The sequence below is a fragment of the Lolium rigidum genome, chromosome 1, assembly GCF_022539505.1.
Source record: "Lolium rigidum isolate FL_2022 chromosome 1, APGP_CSIRO_Lrig_0.1, whole genome shotgun sequence".
Classification (NCBI taxonomy): domain Eukaryota; kingdom Viridiplantae; phylum Streptophyta; class Magnoliopsida; order Poales; family Poaceae; genus Lolium; species Lolium rigidum.
The window spans coordinates 5,790,424-5,813,157 of NC_061508.1; the positions used below are offsets into that span (position 1 = coordinate 5,790,424).

At 45.2% G+C, this 22,734-nt stretch overlaps 1 pseudogene; it reads left to right on the forward strand.

Annotated features, from left to right (window-relative positions):
• Positions 1-6,340: 6,340 nt before the first annotated feature.
• Positions 6,341-14,854, forward strand: LOC124703465 (annotated as a pseudogene).
• Positions 14,855-22,734: the final 7,880 nt, after the last annotated feature.

A 22,734-nucleotide genomic window follows, 5' to 3' on the forward strand; every position in this document is an offset into this window, starting at 1 on the left:
CGTCTTTACAGACTGTTCTGTTTTGACAGATTCTGCCTTTTATTTCGCATTGCCACCTATGTGGGATGGATTTCTTTTCCATTAACTTCCAGTAGCTTTGAGCAATGTCCAGAAGTGTTAAGAATGATTGTGTCACCTCTGAACATGTGAATTTTTGATTATGCACTAACCCTCTAATGAGTTGTTTTGAGTTTGGTGTGGAGGAAGTTTTCAAGGGCCAAGAGAGGAGGATGATATACTACGATCAAGAAGAGTGAAAAGTCTAAGCCGTGGGATGCCCCCGGTGGTTCATCCCTGCATATTTCAAGAAGACTCAAGCATCTAAGCTTGGGGATACACAAGACATCCCCTTCTTCATCGATAAATTATCAGGTTCCTTCTCTTGAAACTATATTTTTATTCGGCCACATCTTATGTACTTTACTTGGAGCGTCTGTTTGTTTTTGTTTTTGTTTTTGTTTGAATAAATGCTTGTGTGGGAGAGAGACACGCTCCGCTGGTTCATATGAACACATGTGTTCTTAGCTTTTAATTTTCATGGCGAAGGTTGAAACTGCTTCGTTAATTGTTGTATGGTTGGAAACGGGAAGTGCTACATGTAGTAATTGGTATGATGTCTTGAATAACTTGATACTTGGCAATTGTTGTGCTCATGATTAAGCTCTTGCATCATATACTTTGCACCTATTAATGAAGAACTACATAGAGCTGGTTAAAATTTGGTTTGCATGATTGGTCTCTCTAAGGTCTAGATATTTTCTGGTAAAGGTGTTTGAACAACAAGGAAGATGGTGTAGAGTCTTATAATGATTACAATATGTCTTTTATGTGAGTTTTGCTGCACTGGTTCATACTTGTGTTTGTTTCAAACAACCTTGCTAGCCTAAGCCTTGTATTGAGAGGGAATACTTCTCGTGCATCCAAATCCTCGAGCCAATAACTATGCCATTTGTGTCCACCATACCTACCTACTACATGGTATTTCTCTGCCATTCCAAAGTAAATTGCTTGAGTTCTACCTTTAAATTTCCATTCTTTGTCTTTGCAATATATAGCTCATGGGACAAATAGCCTAAAAATTATTGTGGTATTGAATATGTACTTATGTATCTTATTTCTTATTAAGTTGCTTGTTGAGCGATAACCATGTTCCTGGGGATGCCATCAACACTTTGTTGAATATCATGTGAGTTGCTATGCATGTTCGTCTTGTCTGAAGTAAGGGCGATTTACCATGAGTTGAATGGTTTGAGCATGCATACTGTTAGAGAAGAACATTTGTCCGCTAACTAAAGCCATGATCCATGGTGGAAGTTTCAGTTTTGGACAAATATCCTCAGTCTCATATGAGAAAATTAATTGTTGTTGAATGCTTAAGCATTAAAGAGGAGTCCATTATCTGTTGTCTATGTTGTCCCGGTATGGATGTCTAAGTTGAGAATAATCAAAAGCGAGAAATCCAATGCGAGCTTTCTCCTTAGACCTTTGTACATGCGGCATAGAGGTACCCCTTTGTGACACTTGGTTAAAACATATGTATTGCGGTGATAATCCAGGTAATCCGAGCTAATTAGGACAAGGTGCGGGCACTATTAGTATACTATGCATGAGGCTTGCAACTTGTAGGATATAATTTACATGATGCATATGCTTTATTACTACCGTTGACAAAATTGTTTCTTGTTTTCAAAACCAAAGCTCTAGCACAAATATAGCAATCAATGCTTCCCTCTGCGAAGGGCCTTTCTTTTACTTTTATGTTGAGTCAGTTCACCTATTTCTCTCCATCTCAAGAAGCAAACACTTGTGTGAACTGTGCATTGATTCCTACATACTTGCATATTGCACTTATTATATTACTTTATGTTGACAATATCCATGAGATATACATGTTACAAGTTGAAAGCAACCGCTGAAACTTAATCTTCCTTTGTGTTGCTTCAATGCCTTTATTTAGAATCTATTGCTTTATGAGTTAACTCTTATGCAAGACTTATTGATGCTTGTCTTGAAAGTACTATTCATGAAAAGTCTTTGCTATATGATTCAATTGTTTAATCATTGTCTTTACCATTGTCTTGAATCGCTGCATTCATCTCATATGCTTTACAATAGTATGATTAAGATCATGTTGGTAGCATGTCACTTCAGAAATTATCTTTGTTATCGTTTACCTACTCGGGGACGAGTAGGAACTAAGCTTGGGGATGCTGATACGTCTCCAACGTATCTATAATTTCTGATGTTCCATGCTTGTTTTATGACAATACCTACATGTTTTGTTCACACTTTATGATGATTTTATGCGTTTTCCGGAACTAACCTATTGACGAGGTGCCGAAGTGCCAGTTCCTGTTTTCTCGCTGTTTTTGGTTTCAGAAATCCTAGTAAGGAAATATTCTCGGAATTGGACAAAATCAACGCCCGCAGTCTTAGAATTGGACGAAGCTTCCGGAACACCCGAGAGCCGCCGGAGGAGGGCCACGGGGGCCCACACATGTGGCTGGCGCGGCCCAGGCCTTGGCCGCGCCGCCCTATTGTGTGGCGGCTCCGTACCCCCTCTGACTCCGCCTCTTCGCCTATAAGAAGGTCCCTGACCTAAATCTTCGATACGGGAAAAGCCACGGTACGAGAAACCTTCCAGAGCCGCCGCCATCGCGAAGCCAAGATCTGGGGGACAGGAGTCTCTGTTCCGGCACGCCGCCGGGACGGGGAAGTGCCCTCGAAAGGCTTCTCCATCGACACCGCTGCCATCTCCACCGCCATCTTCATCAACGCTGCTGTCTCCCATGAGGAGGGAGTAGTTCTCCATCGAGGCTAAGGGTTGTACCGGTAGCTATGTGGTTAATCTCTCTCCCTATGTACTTCAATACAATAATCTCATGAGCTGCCTTACATGATTGAGATTCATATGATGATGCTTGTAATCTAGATGTCATTATGCTAGTCAAGTGGATTTTACTTATGTGATCTCCGGAGACTCCTTGTCCCACGTGTGTAAAGGTGACAGTGTGTGCACCGTGTGGATCTCTTAGGCTATATTTCACAGAATACTTATTCACTGTTATGGATAGCATAGTGAAGTGCTTATTTATATCCCTTTATGATTGCAATGTGTTTTGTATCACTATTCATCTATGTGCTACTCTAGTGATGTTATTAAAGTACTCTACTCCTCCTGCACGGTGTAAAGGTGATAGTGTGTGCATCGTGTAGTACTTGGCGTAGGTTATGATTATGATCTCTTGTAGATTATGAAGTTAATTATTGTTATGATAGTATTGATGTGATCTATGCCTCCTTCATAGTGTGATGGTGACAGTGTGCATGCTATGTTAGTACTTGGTGTAATTGCAATGATCTATCATGCACTCTAAGGTTATTTAAATATGAATATCGAATATTGTGGAGCTTGTTAACTCCGGCATTGAGGGTTCGTGTAATCCTACACAATTAGTGGTGCTCATCATCCAACAAAAGAGTGTAGAGTATAGCATTTATCTATTCTGTTATGTGATCAATGTTGAGAGTGTCCACTAGTGAAAGTATAATCCCTAGGCCTTGTTCCCAAATACTGCAATCATCGCTGCTTGTTTACTGTTTTACTGCGTATGTACTGCCTGCAATATTACCACCATCAACCACACGCCAGTTGTAGCATCAAGCTATTTTCTGGTGCCATTACTACTGCTCATATACATTCATACCACCTGTATTTCACTATCTCTTCGCCGAACTAGTGCACCTATACATCTGACAAGTGTATTAGGTGTGTTGGGGACACAAGAGATTTCTTGCTTTGTGGTTGCAGGGTTGCATGAGAGGGATATCTTTGACCTCTTCCTCCCTGAGTTCGATAAACCTTGGGTGATCCACTTAAGGGAAACTTGCTGCTGTTCTACAAACCTCTGCTCTTGGAGGCCCAACACTGTCTACAAGAATAGAAGCACCCGTAGACATCAGTCCTCGTGTAGCAATCCGCTAGGACCCTCTTCAGAACCAAGACGCCCTCGCTTCTTATGAAGCTTGACATCGCCCGTGCGTTTGATAGCATTTCGTGGCCGTTTCTCATGAGCGCCCTACGGCAGCGCGGCTTCGGCCAACGGTGGATCTCGTGGATCATTCTACTTGTCTGCACGGCTACAACTCGTGTCATGGTCAATGGCAGGCCTGGCCCCTTTTTACCCCACGGCAGGGGCCTACGCCAAGGAGACCCGATCTCCCCGCTGCTCTTCATCATTGTTATAAACGTTCTGCCGGCCATGTTTCGCCAGGCGGAAGAGCGAGGGCTGCTGGGTGATCTCCGTCATCTGGGGATCATGCACCGCGTGTCCCTCTATGCGAATGACGTCATCATCTTTGCGCAGCCCCGCCTCGACGACTTAGCGGTGGTGCGCGAGATCCTGGGATGCTTCGGTCAAGCATCCGCCCTAGTGGTTAATTTCCTCAAGAGCGTGGCCATCCCCATCAGGTGCACGGAGCAGGTGCTGCTGGCAGTCACCCCAGCGCTGGGCTGCCCCATTGGAGAGTTTCCGTGCAAATATCTGGGGCTGACCCTCTCTCTATCCAAGCTCCAAAAGATGGATGTGCAACCCTTAATCGACAAGCTCGCTCGGAAGCTCTCCTTTTGGAAAGCTAGGCTCCTATCCAAAGAGGGTCGGGCGTCCTTTGTCCAGGCGGTGATGACCTCCTCCGTCATTTACCAACTCATCGCCCTGGATGTTGATCCTTCGGTGCTCCAGCTCATCGACAAGCTACGTAGAGGCTTCCTCTGGGTTGGGCAAGAAGAAGCTCGCGGTGGCAATTGTCTGGTGGCCTGGCACTCTGTTTGCCAGCCCAAATCGCTCGGTGGGCTCAGCCTCCACAACCTTAGATGGCTCAATGCCTCCCTCCGTGCAAGGTGGATCTGGTTCCTTCGAACGAGTACGTCAAAACCCTGGCTCGGATTGGACCTGGCTGTCTCCAAGGATGCCCTGACTATCTTCAATGCCGCGATCCGTATTACGGTGGGCTCGAGCGGCCAGGTGCTCTTCTGGACGGAGCCTTGGATTGACGGGCTCAATGCCACAGCCATCGCTCCGGCGGTGGTAGCCCTTGTGCGCCCAAGCCGTCTGCGCACGGCCACGGTCCAGCACGGCCTCGATGCAAACCGGTGGACGGCTGATATTGGTGGTCGGTTATCCGTCGATGCTGTGGTGCAGTTCTTTGGCCTTTGGACGAGGATCCAGCGCGTTCAGCTAGCCCCTGGAAGTCCGGATTCGTTTGCCTGGAAGATCAGTGTTGACGGCGCTTACTCCACCAGGTCGACTTACATCGCGTGCTTCGCCGGGCGCACGGCGCAGCCAGCCGCAAGCCAGGTCTGGAACTCATTCGCGCCGCCAAAGTTCAAGTTCTTCGGCTGGCTAGCAGTGTGGGGTAGATGTTGGACCGCGGATCGCCTCCAACGGCGCGGCCTTGCCAACAATGGGGCATGTCCTCTCTGCGTGCGGACAGATGAAACGCTGGACCACCTTCTCCTCCAGTGCCCTTTCGCCCGCACTGTCTGGCTTCGCGTCTTCCGAGAGCAGGGGTGCATGCAACTGCTTCCACCGGCTACGGCGTCCCTCACCAACTAGTGGCCAGAGGCGGAAGCGAGGACAACCCACAAGCGCAGACGTGCCACCAACTCCATCATCCTCCTCACGTTGCGCTCCCTTTGGCTCGAGCGAAACGCGAGGGTTTTTGACGGTGCAGCCAGCACTGCCACTGCGCTCGCCAACCGCATCTTAGACGAGTGGAAGAGCTGGTTGGTTGCCAGGTCCTTAGGTAGGGGTGGATCGGTTAGGGGAATAGGATAGCGTGCTAACTCGCCGGCCTGCGTTGCCCGCCATGGGTGCTGCTGTAGCCGCTATTGTAACCTGTGGATCCATTTTCTTTAAGCTTAATACAATGACCGCAGATCTCCTGCGAGTTCTCAAAACAGTGGCACGTGGCACTGTGGGAGGAGCACATCAAGTCAACTCTAAGGATGACAAATTTTGTAATCTTGCTGCATATTCAATGGTTGACACGATTAGTTTCACATATCCTGTCCAAACAAGCTAATGTATCTTATGAACAGCACCACGTCGGTCGTGCCTTCCAACAAAAAGGCATCCAAAAATCAGGTGCGAGTCTAAATTAACTAAACTCCCTGGTCAACTAATGACTTCCCCGAGATTCCTATGTGTCGTCACTTGTCGCAAAACTCGTCCATGATTGTGTGCAATTATTGCATGACATGGACAGCTTGTATGTTCGCGATGTCAGACCACAAAAGATCAGTATAGCCAGCCGTCTAGGCCTCAGTATACATTTCGCGATGACTCCAGAGATGGTGCTGCATTGTGAGAGTTGTTGGAGAAAAACGATGATCCGCACCGTGGCGCTAGTGTTTATTCAGGTCGTAGCGACAGCAATGGCCGCTCCGATCGCCTTGCCTGGTTGCCCGGAGACCTGCGGCGACATCACCATCCCTTACCCGTTCGGTACCCGCCAAGGCTGCTACCGACAGGGCTTCGACCTCACGTGCGACGAGACACGCCATCCGCCGAAGCTGTCTGTGGGCGGCGGCGGCGGCGCGGAGGTCGTCGGCATCTCGATTCCGGACGGCACGGTGCGGATCCGCACCAAGATGCTCGACACGAGCGCTCTGCAGCAGCTCAACGGCTCGTGGTCCGCCGGCCTGAGGCCCGACGGCCCCCTGGCGCTGTCAGCCAGGCACAACCGCTTCGTCGCCATGGGGTGCAACCTCCTCGCCAATCTCGTCGCGCACGACACCTTCGACGCCGACAACATCCGCATTGGCGTCTGCGCGGCGCTGTGCGTGGCCCGCACCGCGCTGCGGCCGGGGACTCCTCCACCACCTCCTCATGCTCCGGCGTCGGTTGCTGCCAGACGCCCGTTGCGCAGGGCCTCCCCTACTACACCATCGAGCTGAACGATCTGGCCCAGCGACCTGCTGCCGCCTCCCCGGTACCGGTAGTGCACGGAGCCGCGTTCATCGCTGACGGGGAGTGGTTCAGAGGCCAGCAGACTGCGCTCCAGCTCAACTTCCTCCACGATCCAAGGAAGGTGGTAGATTCCACCGTAGTTCCGACGGTTTTGGAATGGTCGCTGAGTATGCGCCGCGATGAGGACCTCTTCGTGGAGGATACCAGTGTCTCTCAGTGGAAGAGATGCATTAGCGTGAATAGCGTCATCGTCGAAGACGTAGAAGGAAATGTTTTCGGCCAGGCACGGTGCAACTGCTCGAGTGGATATGAGGGGAACCCCTACCTCGCCGATGGATGTCAAGGTACCCAGTTTTTTCTTTCGAAATCTGACTACTACGAATTCAACCGGTAGGGAGATCGTCACTCTTTATTTATGCGTTTTTTAACAGTAATAATAAAAAAACGAGTTACATTTATTTGTTGAAAAATGGAAAATGTCACGAAGTAATGGAAAAACACAAATTTTCTACTCCCTCCGGCTCAAATGAATTGCCCAGAAGTGAATGTATTTAGACATGTTCAGTGTATAGATACATCTATTTTCAGCAATTATTTTAAATCTGAGGGAATACCAAAGATCTAACTCAACTGATTAAGACTAGTCACAATGGAAAGTATCATCCACTAGTATCATGCACATGATACTAGTTTATGATACTATCTCCACAATGCATAGTATCATAAGATCATCATATTTAATGTTTTGTAGAATCTCAATGCAAATTTGTGCACATGATTTATTTGCTATTAAGTTTTCTAGTTTTACGTGCTATGATAAGGTATCATATTATGATATCATACCAATCTCTCACCTCATTAATTAGTTGGTGCGTCACATCAGATTTTTACCAACATAGCATGCATGATAGTACCTATGATACTCTCATTGTGACTAGTCTAACTAACCGAATTAGAAAAGTGTCCTGGCTGGTGTCGCCGCGTCCGTGTTGCCTGTTCGACGGCCTAGCGTCCAGTCATTTGCCAGCAAAAAAGCGATTTTGTTGCAGGCGGCCACGGGGAGGAGAAGGCGTGTGACGCCTCAGATGGCGATGTCGCCGCCTGCACGCCTGCGAGGCCGCTAGTCGGGCTCCTACTTCACCGACGCTAGGAGGAGGGGAGATGGTGTGGAGTACGCGAGTAGCGGGCGGGCGAGGAGGAGGAGGAGTTCGAGAAAGAGGAGCGTGAGGAAGACGACGCCTGTTGGCGGCGTGCTCCTGGTTGCGGCTGCGACTGCGGCAGTGGCATCGTGAGCGGCAGGTTGTTCCCGTCGACGATGTGGTCGAGGACCCATGAGAGGGTCCTCCCGGGGTCTCTCCACCATCGTCACTGCCCCTCGAAGTTGTAGTTGTCTGGTGGTGGCCCGTTGCTGTCGTACGCGACAATCATGTTCTCGTGCTGTCAGGTCAAGAACGTCGACCACACGATGTTGTTGGCGAGGTCCCATCATGGGTCGTTGTTCTCCTCCGACGTGAGGGCCAACTGGAAGTGGTTGTAGATGGCTTCCAGCCGCGCCAGTCCATTAGGAACGGACGGCACCGACAGCACACCAGCAGCCCACCGGAGCCGAGGACCCATCCCGACGGATAGAGCATGTCCGACAGGACATGGTACTATGCCTGCCACCGAGCGCGCGCCTCGTCGATGAGCCGCCGGCGCCACCCAGTGCCAGTTGTGGTGACTCCATAGCCTATGTAGCGCTCCATGGGCTAAGGGTGGGGTGGTGGGGGGGGGGGTGCTCGGCTGGTTTCTCTCTCGGTGTTCTGCTCGGTGGAGGCGGAGTGCTTGGACGGGGAGGAAACAAAGGCGATGGGTGCAGCTTCTATAGCGGGGGAAGGAGAGGCGCTTCCTGCCATTAACATTGACGCATGCCCCATCGCTGCAAAGGCTTACACGGGGCACTGAAGGCGAGTACAGGCGAAGGACATTGATTCGGCACGTAATGCAAGGACGAAGACGACCGGTCCGTAGCCGCTGACTCCGCTAGACCATGGCGACCGGCCGGTTCGCGCTCTGTTGCGACCATCCTTCCCGTCAACTCGCGTCCATCCAGAACCCCGGCTAGATTCCCAATGCGTTGAGTTCGGCGCTTGAGGACGCAAGATTAGTTGTTGGGCCGCACCGGCGCCAAAATGAAATTAGGGCACCAACTGAACGCGATTTTTTTGTGTCGGTGACTCCTATAGCCTTCTAGAGGTCTTTAGGGCCCTCGAGTGGAGATGTTCTTAGACGGTGTAGCTATGAGAGAGTAGTGTTCTGGTGATGGTCCTACTCCTCGAGTGAGGCAACGTGTGTTGGATGAGGCGCATGCCTCATTGTGTTAGTTCCGTGTGTTAGATCTAATGGTCGGCATTTTCCTCCTGGCGCACCCCACCCTGCCAAATAGGATCTCTATGGTCACCACTCACAAGATTTGATGTTGAACTAGTGTTGAAGTTGGGTGTGGGGACCAGGAAAAGTCACTAGCTGGTTGTGCCAGCCATGAAGGTGTTGATGCCTACGGGTGTCATCTTCTTTCATGGAGGCACTGTCAACATATCGTGGAACCATAATTGCTGTGATATATCAATCATCAAACATAACATGTGAGGACTTTAACACTACATGAGTCAAGATTGGATAGTCTAGTCTTGAACATTCTTGAAAGGCTATACTTGAGAACTCATTACCGGATCCGCAAGGCCTTTGATTGTTTGGCACAAGAAGTTGATCCAAATGAAAGAGCTTCAAATGAATGCGTGAGAGCAGGGTCTAGTTCTGAAGATATCGTAAGAAAAACATGCAACCGTGGAACAATTCATAATTCGAAAGCTCAATTTAAAATTTATTTTATTTTATATTATTTTGAGAAAACAAATAAATCGCTTTGATCCATAATTTTCATTCTCAACATAAGAGTTTCTGTGGTTTCTATTTTTGTTGGATATAAATAAATTGCCACCCTAATCTTTAAGGCGATATGGTAAGTCTTGGTGGGGGGTTATCGTGGACTGGGAGGGGCATCCTCCCGCTAGCGATTTCATTTTTTAAGCAAATATTTTAACTTAATTGAGCCAGAACTTTTTTAGGTCATTTGGCAATGAATTCTTCGAAGATGCTCAAAAGGTATACTAGAGTTGAGACCCATTTGAAAGGGTGCAAGAGTTTTGCCCCAATCTATTAATTAAATAGAGAATTCCTAATTAATTAACAAGAAATTGGGTGAAATTTTGTCAAAATGACACAAACGTCACCAACACCTACAACACAAGTAGAGTACTCCCAAAGGAAGCAACCCCTACAACCATCTGCAGACTCCTTTCTCGTGGCTTCATTTTTCTTGCTTCTACTGGTGAGATGCTCTTTCACCTTCTAGACTTTGCCACTCGAAGAATTCTCCTCTAGGAGGCGAGCAATCTCTTTGCAAGATCACGGGCTAGCCACCTCTAACCCGACAAGAAAGGCTAGCCACCTCCAACCTGACAAGAAGGGCGCAAAGCTCTCTAGCAAAGAGCGTATCAGAGTTTAGTGCCAAAGCACCTACCTCGATGACCTTGTCACCACAACGGCTTTCCTCCACTGGCGGTGGTGGGGAAGCCACCTCTGAGGTTATAAGCGAGTCCACCTACAGGTGAACCATCGATAGAAAAGGGGAAGGGTCCTCACATAGCTTATGCAGGTCGGGCATAATCTGGATCACATGCATGATGTTGATGCCCTCACACTCAAATGAAATTAGCACATCGGGTGCGGTGATGGGAAGGCCCGAGTGGAGAAAGAACAAAAAAGCATTCCTCCCCATGCAACCCCTGCTCGGAGGAATCACGTCAAGTAAACAAGTCTGCACATTTCAGAGAATCGGTAACACACATATTCTTAAGATCTTAGTCGTGGACCAGTTTGGAAATGAAGGAATATGATTTGTGATCCAACTTGTTCAACTATTCAAGGCAAACAAGTATTTAATTATTCAACTCATAAGTTTTATCTAGCTATATTAAACACAAATTTGGAAAACAAGAAATAAAAAAGAGAAGAGAAGAGAAATTCAAAATACAGGAGGTTTAGCGTCTAAATTAGATGCTAAATAGGGGCTAAATAGGGCTATAGCCGGCTATTAGCGGCTTTTTCTCATTTAGCCTATAAATAGCATAACCGTAGCGGCATGTCTCCTGAAAGGTTATAGCCGGACTATAGTCAGGCTATAGCCGGCTATTTAAAACTTGGATTCAAAGTCTTAATGAAAACTTAGAAGTACGAACCTACGTTTTTAAATATAAATTGTAGTTTTCTCAATTTCCCGATTATTTGTAGAAAAAACATACTTTGTTATGTTTCAAGTCAATACTATTTGCTCCATTTTTCAGGATTTCAGAAAACTTACAAGTACGCTTTGCTAATAAGTGAAAAAAATCTATATCAAAGCCTAATTTTTTATTTTGAAAAATTATCCATATTTTAGGTCTTCTTTACTTGGTCCAGATTTAAGTCCAGGTGTCCAAAGTCCAAACACCGGATTAGCGTTTCACCAGGCCCTTTCAATCTGAAAACAAAGTCCTGACCCCTTTCATTGAAAAAAAAACTGCCAGTCCCTTATAATGTTAAAAAGAAAAGATCCAAACTCCAATGAGAAACGAGCCGCGGGCACGTGAGCACCTGGTGGGTGGCTGGCTGGCAGCGTCGCAGCTAGGCAGAGCCGCAGAGGGGTCACGCAGCCGCAGGTCAGTCCATCCGAAGTGGTTGGAGCTCCGTGGTTGATCGGAATTAACTCGTACTACCTCCATCCCAAGGCTTAAGATCTATATATTTTTTAGAAAGTCAAATTATGTTAAGTTTGACTAAGTTTTTATTAAAAAAACATTAACATGCAAATTACAAAATAAAGATCATTAGAAAGATAATGAAATATATTTTTATATGGTACCTACAAAATATCATATTTTTTCATAATTTTTTTTAAAAGTTTGGTCAAACTTTACTTTTTTGACTTTCTGAAAAAATATAGACCTCAAGCCTTGGGATGGAGGTAGTAGTTTCGATTTTATTTCGGAATCTTGTTGGTGAAGGCGAGCTATTCGATGAAGTGCCCGTTCCAACATTTCAGCATTAAGTGCCCTTTTAACACAATAAAGCTGGTCATAGTGCTAAGTATCATGTAGTAGTATCATGCATATGATACTTTTGTATGATACTATCTCTATAGTGGGTGGTATCATGAAATAATATCATAGCGATGTTGTATTTATTATTTTTAAGATCTCAATGCAAATTTGTGTACAAGATTTGTTTAGTATTAATTTTTCTCGTAATATACGCTATGATACGATATTCACCTATGTTACTTTAATCACCTCTCCCTTCCTTAATTAGCTGCCACGTCAGTATTTTTGTGAAACCAATATACATGATAATAGCTAAAATACTAGCACTATGGCTAACCTAAGGTTCAGTCACGATGTGGTCACCTATCTCAGAAATAAAACACAGTTCAACCACCTTAGCAATTCGGAACCCTTACATCGCTGATGGATGCAAGGCACTACGTACATTTTGTTCTGCTATTGCCATCGGTACAACTAGGGAACGTGGTGCTTACCTGGAATTTTTTTAAATAGGTTATACATGTTTTGCGGCTTCAACTGCATTTCCAAGATAGCAAACTAGTGGTCTTGATTTATCAAATCTCTATGCAATTGAAGTGTATTTTTTTCTTGGCAATTTCAGATATTGATGAATGCCAGAGGCCAAATGTTTATCCATGCCTGCAAGGAACCTGCATTAATATGCCAGGGACATACCAATGCGCAACAAGGAAAAGTATCAGCAGCCTTCCAGGTACAAAACTGCATATACAACTCACTCGCTTTATATATTGCGGGAGTGGCGTTTTCGCACCCGGGAGCATATGTACCGGTTTTTAAACTTTGTTTTAAATGCACTTTTGAAATGTTGAAAATTTTGAACATAAAATTTAGTGTATACATCTCGAAATTCTACACGTTCACAAAATGGTTCCACAGAAAACCAACATTTTGAGTGGCATTTGCAAAAAAGACAAATTTTGGTTTAAAAAAAGGTTGTGTACGAGACATTTTGTTTGTCTTTTTCACACAAGTCACAAAAAATATCGGTTTTTCACAAGACTTGATGTGCGCACGTAAAATATTGACACCTAAGCAAGAAATATTTTGTTCGAATTTTTTTAACATTTCAAAATGTTTTAATTTGTGGTGGCAGGAGCATATGCTTCCATGTGCCGAATTGAATTTTTGTTTGCTTTGTGCCTAGTAATAAACTTATAATAAGTACCACAGAATTATCATAAATTATCTGTTATGTATACATGACTAGAGTGGCTGCTGAAATACTCCTGCTGCATTATTCAGCTCTTAAATGACATATCCTAATACTGAAAGCATCAGCATCTGAATATTGAAAAATGGAAGACAAAACAAAAGAAAAATAAAAGGCAATACAGGATGTTATGTGCTTTATAAATTAATGCACCATGAATACTTCCTATATGATTTCTCTGATAAATATTCCAAGAAAACCTTTGTCGTGGTAAGGTTTAGCAGTTTCAAAACTTCGATTTTAAATTTGCATTTCAATATTGCAACACAACTTATTACTGCGCATGATCCTTGCTTTCATTCTCGCCAGGTTTAATTACCGTAATTGCAATAAGTGCTGGCTTTGGCCTACTGTTTTCACTTCTGGGTATTACCAAAATAACCAACAAACTCAAGAAACGAAAAGCAAAGAAGCTGGGACAGAAGTTTTTCAAGAAAAATCATGGATTGCTTCTACAACAGTTAATCTCTTCAAACAAAGATATAGCAGAAAGAACTAGGATTTTCAGTTTGCAAGAGCTTGAGCAAGCAACGAACAAATTTGACAAGAATAGGATCATTGGTGGTGGTGGCCATGGCATGGTGTATAAAGGAATCTTATCTGATCAGCGTGTTGTGGCCATCAAGAAGGTTAAAATTGCCATTGAAAGGGAAATCAACCAGTTCATAAATGAGGTTGTAATACTTTCACAGACTAACCATAGGAATGTGGTGAAGCTCTTTGGCTGCTGCCTTGAGACAGAAGTTCCTCTACTAGTTTATGAGTTCATATCAAATGGAACTCTCTCAAATCATCTTCACGGCCAACGTGAGAACCCTTTGTCATGGAAAGATAGGCTGAGGATGGCACTGGAAACTGCAAGGGCAATTGCATACCTACACAGTGCTGCTTCCATATCAGTGTATCATAGAGATATCAAATGTGCAAATATACTTCTTTCTGATACTTTAACAGCAAAAATATCTGATTTTGGAGCTTCAAGGTCAATTGCAGTAGATGACACAGGAATACTGACAGCCGTTCAGGGGACTTACGGTTACCTTGATCCTGAATACTACTACAGCAGTCGACTCACAGAGAAGAGCGATGTTTACAGCTTTGGAGTAATACTCGCGGAACTACTAACAAGGGTGACACCAGTTTTTTCTGCTCATTCGTCAGAAAGAACAAGCCTAGCATCACATTTTGTATCACTGATAAGAGACAATCGCTTGTCAGATATTCTGGATCCACACATTGTTGATGAGGGAGGTGCTAGAGAAGCTGAAGTTGTTGCAAGAATTGCGGAAGCATGCTTATGCTTAAAAGGTGAAGAAAGGCCTACAATGAGGCAAGTGGAGACAGCACTTGAAGATGTGCAGGACTCAAGGGTCCTAATCATTTCTCAGATTACGAGAGTGAACCAGAATGGTATAAATGAACAGCCATACAAGGAAAGCAAAGACGGTGAAGGAACTAGACTGTACAGCTTGGAAAAGGAGCTTATCCAGTCATCTGAAATTCCAAGATAACTTTATTTACACTGTTTTTCAAGAAAACACAAAAGCTTTGCGTTCAATTCATCGATTGAAAAGAGTTTGATACAAGCATATAGAGGCTATACCAGAAACAACGCGACACTATAACTAGGCCGGCCGGAGTAGTGCCGCTAGACCTGATGCTCCTGCTGCTGCCCACGGTTGGGTTATGTTTGGGTTACACTGAAGTGTTGCGGTTACTCTAATTAGTTTTGGTGGTGTGCTGCAAATCCAATGTAAATTAGGAAGTCGAAATTATAAATTGTGTATTTCCTCTGCTAATGGGCTATATATAACCAAATACGTGGAAGTAAATAAAGTGAATTCAGTTATAGTTTCTACAGCTAAAGTATCTAGTTAGCAGTGAACTTCAAAATTTTGCCAGAAATGCATGTTGATGGGAATCCATGAATGCACATATTATTTATACTTCACATTGAAGTACCTAATTTCAATCAAATACATTCGAAGCTACATACATACTTGTGTGTTCCCTTGTTGCATGCACTTCCATTGATGAGAGGGCTAAGCAAATGTAACATTGCAATCAGATGATTAAACTAACTATCGGCAAGGCACCCTTAAAGTGTTACCATCTTGGCAAATCTAAAAAGTGAAGCTATTGTTCGCCGGTGGTCAAATACAGACCTCTCCTGTTGGAATCACAAGTACAAGCTGCAAAGGGACAGAAAGGTACCTTTACCACATAACTATACTTGTGAACTATTAGAATAGTATTAGCTTTTCATATGCATGATGAGTATACTCTAGACCACGCTTCGTCATTGCTTTGTGTAGGTCAATGAGAATTGCTATGCCACTTGTGTCAATTGCAGGGAATATGACGTCTCAGTGAAAATGGTACCGAAATACTTACTGGCCCACAACATCGAAATTTTGTCAAAAAGGACCACCTGCCCCACTGAAATGTCAAAAAGGACCACCTGTGAACGGAAATGCCAAAAGTGCCGTGGCGGCAGGACGGCCAGGCGACGCGTGGCACCTGCCGCCGCAGCCGGTGGCGGCAGAGCCTGCCGCCGTCAGCCCTGGCGGCACGTCACCTGCTGGCAGACGGCCGTGAAGGTCGAGCAGGCTGCCGCCCTAGCCGGTGGCGGCACGCCGACGTGGCATGCCTGCCGCCACGACCGGTGGTGGCATGTGCCGCTGCTTCGGCCGACAGTCCACAGCGCGCTGACGGCGCTGAATTCGAGGCTGACTGCGCTGCTTTCCACGCTGACAGCGGTGATTCCCACGCAGACTCTCAGATTCGTCCTGTCTGTGATTCTGAGGCTAATGTATCCGGTTTGAGTCTATTTGGCACTAGTTTTTGTACTTTCAGCTATGTTAGAGACTGTAGTTGTACAGAAAATTGATTGTATGATTCTCCGACATGAGACGACATGCGCCGCTGGTACATGAACGTGACCACCGAAAGTGGTTGTTTCACTCCTTTATAAGTAGCATCTGGCCAGCTATTCCTCTCATACCTGCGCATCTTTCTTCGCATACGAGAGCTCACAGCTCATAGAAGAACAGCTCGAAGCAGCCCTCCCATGCTATTGTTCTTTAGTGATTGATTAGCTAATTGAGTCACTGATTGAGCCGCTAATTGGGTGCACGAAGCGAAAGAAGAAAATTAAGGTGAGTTCTTGTAGATCGCTAATTTTATTCGTACATGCATATGTTAGCTGTTGCTATTTGTGGTGTAGTGTAGTATATTTTACTCTACTAATTAGGCAAGCAACATTGTATTAGCATATTATGTACGGAGAGTGAGATTTCATGAAGGATGTAATTTAATTTGAAATAGAACAACACGTAGTGCAGCGTACTATTATTGCATGTATGACTGAAAATTAAAGAGATGGATAATTTGTTGAACTAATAACCGTATGTTAGGAACATGCTTTAACTCGCAAATTTTAATGTGTATTTTAGGTGGATTGAAGTATGCACATGCTCTCTCACTATTATTACTTGGATTATTGTGGCGCGTAAATTATTATTTGGAAGAATATCTATCTGCAAATTAAGGTATATATATGATGTCTTTTAATATTTTGTCTTTTAATATTTAGAAAAGGAAGGATTAATTATTTTCGTAAAGTCTTACCGCCATGTTAGAATAAGTGTTGTAATGAAAGTATTAAAACAGTAATATGATTTAAGGTAGGATGTTACTAATATTATTTTAAAAATCTGGTTGTGCGGTAGGTACGATGGAAAATTTGGTAGTGTACTATGGGGACGTCGTACGTGACGAATTCGGTGGGGTGGATTTCTCGAACTGCGACTCGATGGAAGTTGCAGTGATAGAGCATTTGCGGATGTAAGAAAAATCATCCGAGCCCCATTTGGTCAGGGGATGCGTGGACAGAGGATGACGGTTGAGGCTCTTATCGTCGTAGAAGGGAATGGACCTGCCCGTTGGGGTTTGCGGGAGGTAAAAAATGATACAAATTGTCGTACGTACATGAGGTTTGCAAGCACTCCTGGTGCTGCTATGTACGGACGGCCGATGGTGTATGTGAAGTTTATTTCAGCTACTGATGATGCTGGAAGCAGTAGGAGCGCTGCAGAAGAGCAGCTGTCCATCACCGCAGGCCCTAGCACTGGCATGTCGGATCAGCTTGCCATCACCGCTGCTCGTAGGATCGACCCATCGGAGAAGATGCCTAGCCACCATAATGTTGACCCAGGATATTGGTCCGCGGTCGTCGACATCAGCGAACATGTGGAGGGATTGCCTGAGGCGTTGGATGATGATGCTCGTTCATCTTCGTCTGAATCATCGTCGGATGAAGAAGGAGTAGGTCCTCCCCAGAGGGCGGTCCCGGGTCCAATGGACCCTGACTTCCTGCAGACCATGACCATAAGCAATGAATTTCGGTCTGTTCCAGGCCTAGGAGAGGATAGTCTCGCTAGTTGGGCAAAGTTTTCCCGACAAGGACTCCGCTGACCAGGCAATAAAGAGGTATGCATTGAGCATATCTCGGGAGCACAGAGTGAAGCAGTCTGATCGAAGTCAGCTAAAAGTGATATGTGTCAAATTGAATGAGGGGTGCATGGGGAGAGTGATCGCTCGAAAGAGTTCTGGGGTATGTCAGCCCTGACATATCTCAAAAATAGAACCACATAGTTGCGAGCAGGTGGGGGCTATGGCTAAGCACCGCAACGTCACCGCAAAATATTTGTCACATATCTTGCAAGTGGCGGTGGAAAAAAGACATCAATGTTAGTGTGAAGACGCCGCAAGAGACCGCGAAGATCAGATTGGCTTCTCTGTCAGCTCCGGAAAGGCAAGGCGTGCCAAGGAGGACATTTTCCAGAGGCTATATGGCACATATGAGCAAGCATATGACCTAGCCCCCAGACTCTTCCATCAGATATCATCAAGTAACCCGGGGACTCAAGTATTCAGGAGAGAACGTCCACACCCCAGTGAGCAAAATGAAGAAATACTTGACCGTTTATTCTGGGCATTCCCGCAGGTTATACAGGCATTTCAACACTGTCGTCATGTGTTGTCAATAGATGGTATCTTCCTCACTGGAAAGTACAAGGGTACACTCCTGTTGGCGATCGCAGCAGATGCAAACAATCAGCTCCTTCCTATTGCATATGCATTGGTGGAGAGCGAGAACAAAGATAGCTGGTTCTGGTTCTTATGCTGCTTGAAGATTTCAGCTTGTCGGAAATCGCCCCAATGTTTGCATCATCTCTGATCGCAACACGGGGCTATTGAGTGTGCTCGAATTTATGAAGGTGGCACAAGATCCAGAATGGGGGTGGCCCGATCTAGAGACAAGGTGGTGCATGCGGCATTTGGCAGCCAATTTTTACTCAAAGTTCAAGAACAAGGATTGGTTCAAGCTGTTCAAGAGAATGTGCATGCGAGAAGACGTAAGATAAGATGAATGCAATTTGGAGTGGAATCAATGCCGAAATTGAGAAAGCTGCGTTGCCACAGAGAAGAGATCGGAGGGGCAATACCAGGACAGTTAATTTGTCTACGTGGATTGCCGAGAGTTGCCCCGATTTAAGCAAGTGGGCGCTTTCTCACGACTCTGGGGCACGGTACGGCATAATGACCACCAACATGTCAGAGGTGTACAATGGTGTGCTGAAAGGTGTGCGCGCCCTCCCTATCACGGCGTTGATTACTGAAACTTGGAACCGGACTTTGTCGTACTTTGCAGACAGAGTCCAGGTTGCCAACGCTCGGGACGCACTGAACAAGCCATGGTCTGAAAAGATGCAGCGACATCTCGACGAGAAAGCAAAAAAATCACAAAGCCATGGTTTCCGTCAAATTGACGCACTTCGGAATAAGTGGGAAATACATGTACGCGCCAAGTTTGTGAGAGGCCACCACAGAGGCTCAAGAAAGCATGTTGTCACCCTCGGAACTAGCTCGTGTGAGTGCAGTTGTAACAAGCCAAAACTTTTGGGATACCCTTGTAGTCATGTCCTCAAGGCTGCTTCAGCACGAGAACATCGGCGTGCAGTCCTACATATCTCCGTACTTCAACACATACAACCTACTGCACACATGGAATGGTGAGTTCTGGACATGGGGCATTGGGCAGCACTATAGGGATGTATGGCCGGATAAATCCACCATATGGGTTCCGGACCCGACGTTGAAGAGGACCGCGAAGGGTCGACGTCAATCTCGCCGTCATAGAAATGACATGGACCATAGTCAGTCGGGAGAACCACGCCGTTGTCGCGTTTGCAGATGTCCCAGTCATGCGCGAAGGGAATGCCCGTACCGTAGCAACAACGACCTAGCTTGATGTTAATTATAATAATTTGTAGTCATGATTTGTTGTAATAAATTTATGATTATTTCTATACATGATGTGATGTAATATATTTATAATAATTTGTGCGCATGATTTGCTGTAATAAATTTATAATTACTTCTATTCATAATGTGTTGTAATATATTTATAATAATTTCTATTCATATTTGTAACATATTTATAATTATTATGTTTACAGGTGATGACGTCGCACTTACCAGACCTTTTAGAGGCGTCGTTTGATGCCGATCACCGTTGTCACCAATGGTTGGACCCGAACGCCCACTTCGACCCCCCTCAGCCCTTCAGGCTACGCGGCATCAAAAATAGGCTCCATGTTCACGCTCGTTATATGGATCACTTGCGCGCTCACGGACTTCTTTCATATTCCAAGCTTACATCAAGCAAAGAGAAGTTTCTGTTGGACCCATCTCTTATGTCAGCCCTTGTTGATCGTTGGAGACGTGAGACCCACACTTTTCAGTTACGTTGTGGAGAGTTGACACCGACCCTAAAAGATGTGTCCATGATTACTCGCTCTTCCTATCATTGGTAATCCAGTGGTCCCCCAAGCATATTCTAGTAATTGGCCGCTACAGGTTGAATCACGGCTTGGTGTTCCATTTCCTGTTAACACCCGCAGTGGGAACCGTCCTAGAGGTGTGCCTCTGAACTGGATAGTTACACATTTTGCTAACTTACCTGCCAATGCAGATAATGTCACGTCGGCACGACATCTATTTGCATATGTGTCTGTATCTCTTAGGTATAATGTTCCCTTCGTCACACGGTGATGTTGTTCTCCCCAGTTTGATTAAAATTGCCGAAGAGATAGTAGATGGCCCCTTACCTCCCAGGCCCATATACAGCTTTGGTTCAGCCATGCTTGCTCATACATACAGGGGGTTATGTCATGCCACCCAGAAAAAATCTAAAGGCCACATACTTGCCGTCAGCTATGAGTTTCTTCAGCTATGGTCATGGGAGTACCTACCTGTTGGACGTCCCCACCTATCCAACATAATCCACCCATATGATTTTGGGCAGGCTATACATGGCCCTCTGACATTTGGATCTCGCTGGGTACATGCTAAAAAAAATTGGTCAACAAATGTGGTGCACGGTTGTTACCCGGAATACCACCAGGAGTTTGAGGGGCTAGAGGATCACATGATCAGATGGAACCCATGGACGGATGATGTCGCTGTGTGGGGTGCTCAGCCACCTACAGCTGATATGTATACAGGCTCCAACTTGTGGTTAACACGCTGCCACCTCCTCTTTCTTTGGATGGTTGAGACATATGACCCAGAGCGTGTTATGCGGCAGTTTGGGCTCTATCAGGTTGTTCCACCACCATTACCGAGGCGACTTGACGATCTAGTTCACACGTAAGTGCGCTCATTTCAATATAAAATGTATTGCATTTTATTTATGACTTACATCTTCCTAATTAAATATATCATTTGATTTCGGGCAAGATAATAAAGGTTTGAATTGTGCCGACTCGGAGCAGTCGTAATAGACAGTGGATAGAGCTGTGGATTAATAATGCGGCATCCGATGTAGTGCAAGAGCATAGGTACGTTTTGTATTAAATTATTTCGATTATTTTTATACATGTGCTAACGACAATTATTTCTTATATTGGTAGACCATATAGTGAAGCCACATACGACCACTACAATCATTGGTATCGCAATAGCACAAGGATTTTGCTCACCGGTCCTCCACTAGAGAGGACGACAGATTCACTGGTTGTAGGGACTGAACGAACAGCAGCGTACCATCGCGATACCTCGGTACTTCCAATTCTTTAAAAATATGAGTTTATTGCAATTGAAATAAATATCCACACCATTTTCTCATACTTTGAATTTTCTATTTTCAGATACAAGAATATAGGGAGATCGCTCGGTCTGCGTCGGATGCTTTGCGGCTGCGAAACGTGAATACTCCTGAAGGAAAGTCCCTGATTAGGCGTATTTTTAATACGGCCATGAACGGGCTTAAAAGATTTGGTTGTGCTCGAGATGACGATGTTGTTACGCGAGAGTACGACATGCCAGATGCACCGTCGTCTAGACCTAGTATGGCGCGTACGACTAGTATGGCGCGTACGAGCAGTATGACGCGTACGAGCAGTATGGCACGTACGAGCAGTATGGCGCGTACGAGCCAACCTCCTACGCGGAATCCATCATATGCACGCGTTGACTCATCTCTACTTGACCGCTCACAATCAGCTCGCATGTCTCCGCCCCATGCCGCCACACAGGTATATTATCAGATACATCTAAAATTATAAATGCGCGTACGTTCTTCTACAACATTTTACAAAAAATATTATCTTCTGCGCATTAAAAATAGGAGGAGAATATTTTCTCTACTAATCCGTTCGGGGAACGATTTTCATACACCCAAGGGGAGACTTCAAACATCGACAACACCACTCGCGTATGTTCATATTTTATAAATAATCACTCATACAACATAAAATTACGCCTATTATTTACGAATATTTTCCATTCGCAGCAATCTTTTGAACCTGACTGGTCAGAGACGGAAGCTGGACTCGGCTACAATATGCATCCTCCACAGGTTCCTTCAATTTTAATATATAATTTCTCCCATAAAAATATTCATGTCTATTACTTACAACTAATTTTTTTTACGTAGCAATCTTTTGATCCTGCTTGGCCCAACATGATAGCTGGTTTCGGCCACAATATGGCCCCGCCACAGGGTACTGAGCATATGCAGGAAGAATACTATCCCGGAACTTCTATTCAACCTGAGAATCAAGGGATATTTAATGAATTCTTTGGAGCTGACATTATAAGCACACAAGGCAGTTTAATTCCTCCGGCGACACAATCTCAACATGTATTACAAACTCCACCACAGAACTATGAGGCCCACGCAGATGAGGAGAACGAACAGTACGGTCGAGGTTTGCGCCAACATCGTATACCAGATCCTTGGTCGCCTTCTGGTGCTAAGCAGAGACCACCACGCCGGCGTCGACAAGGGTGATATGTTGACGACTCTGCCATATTACTATTA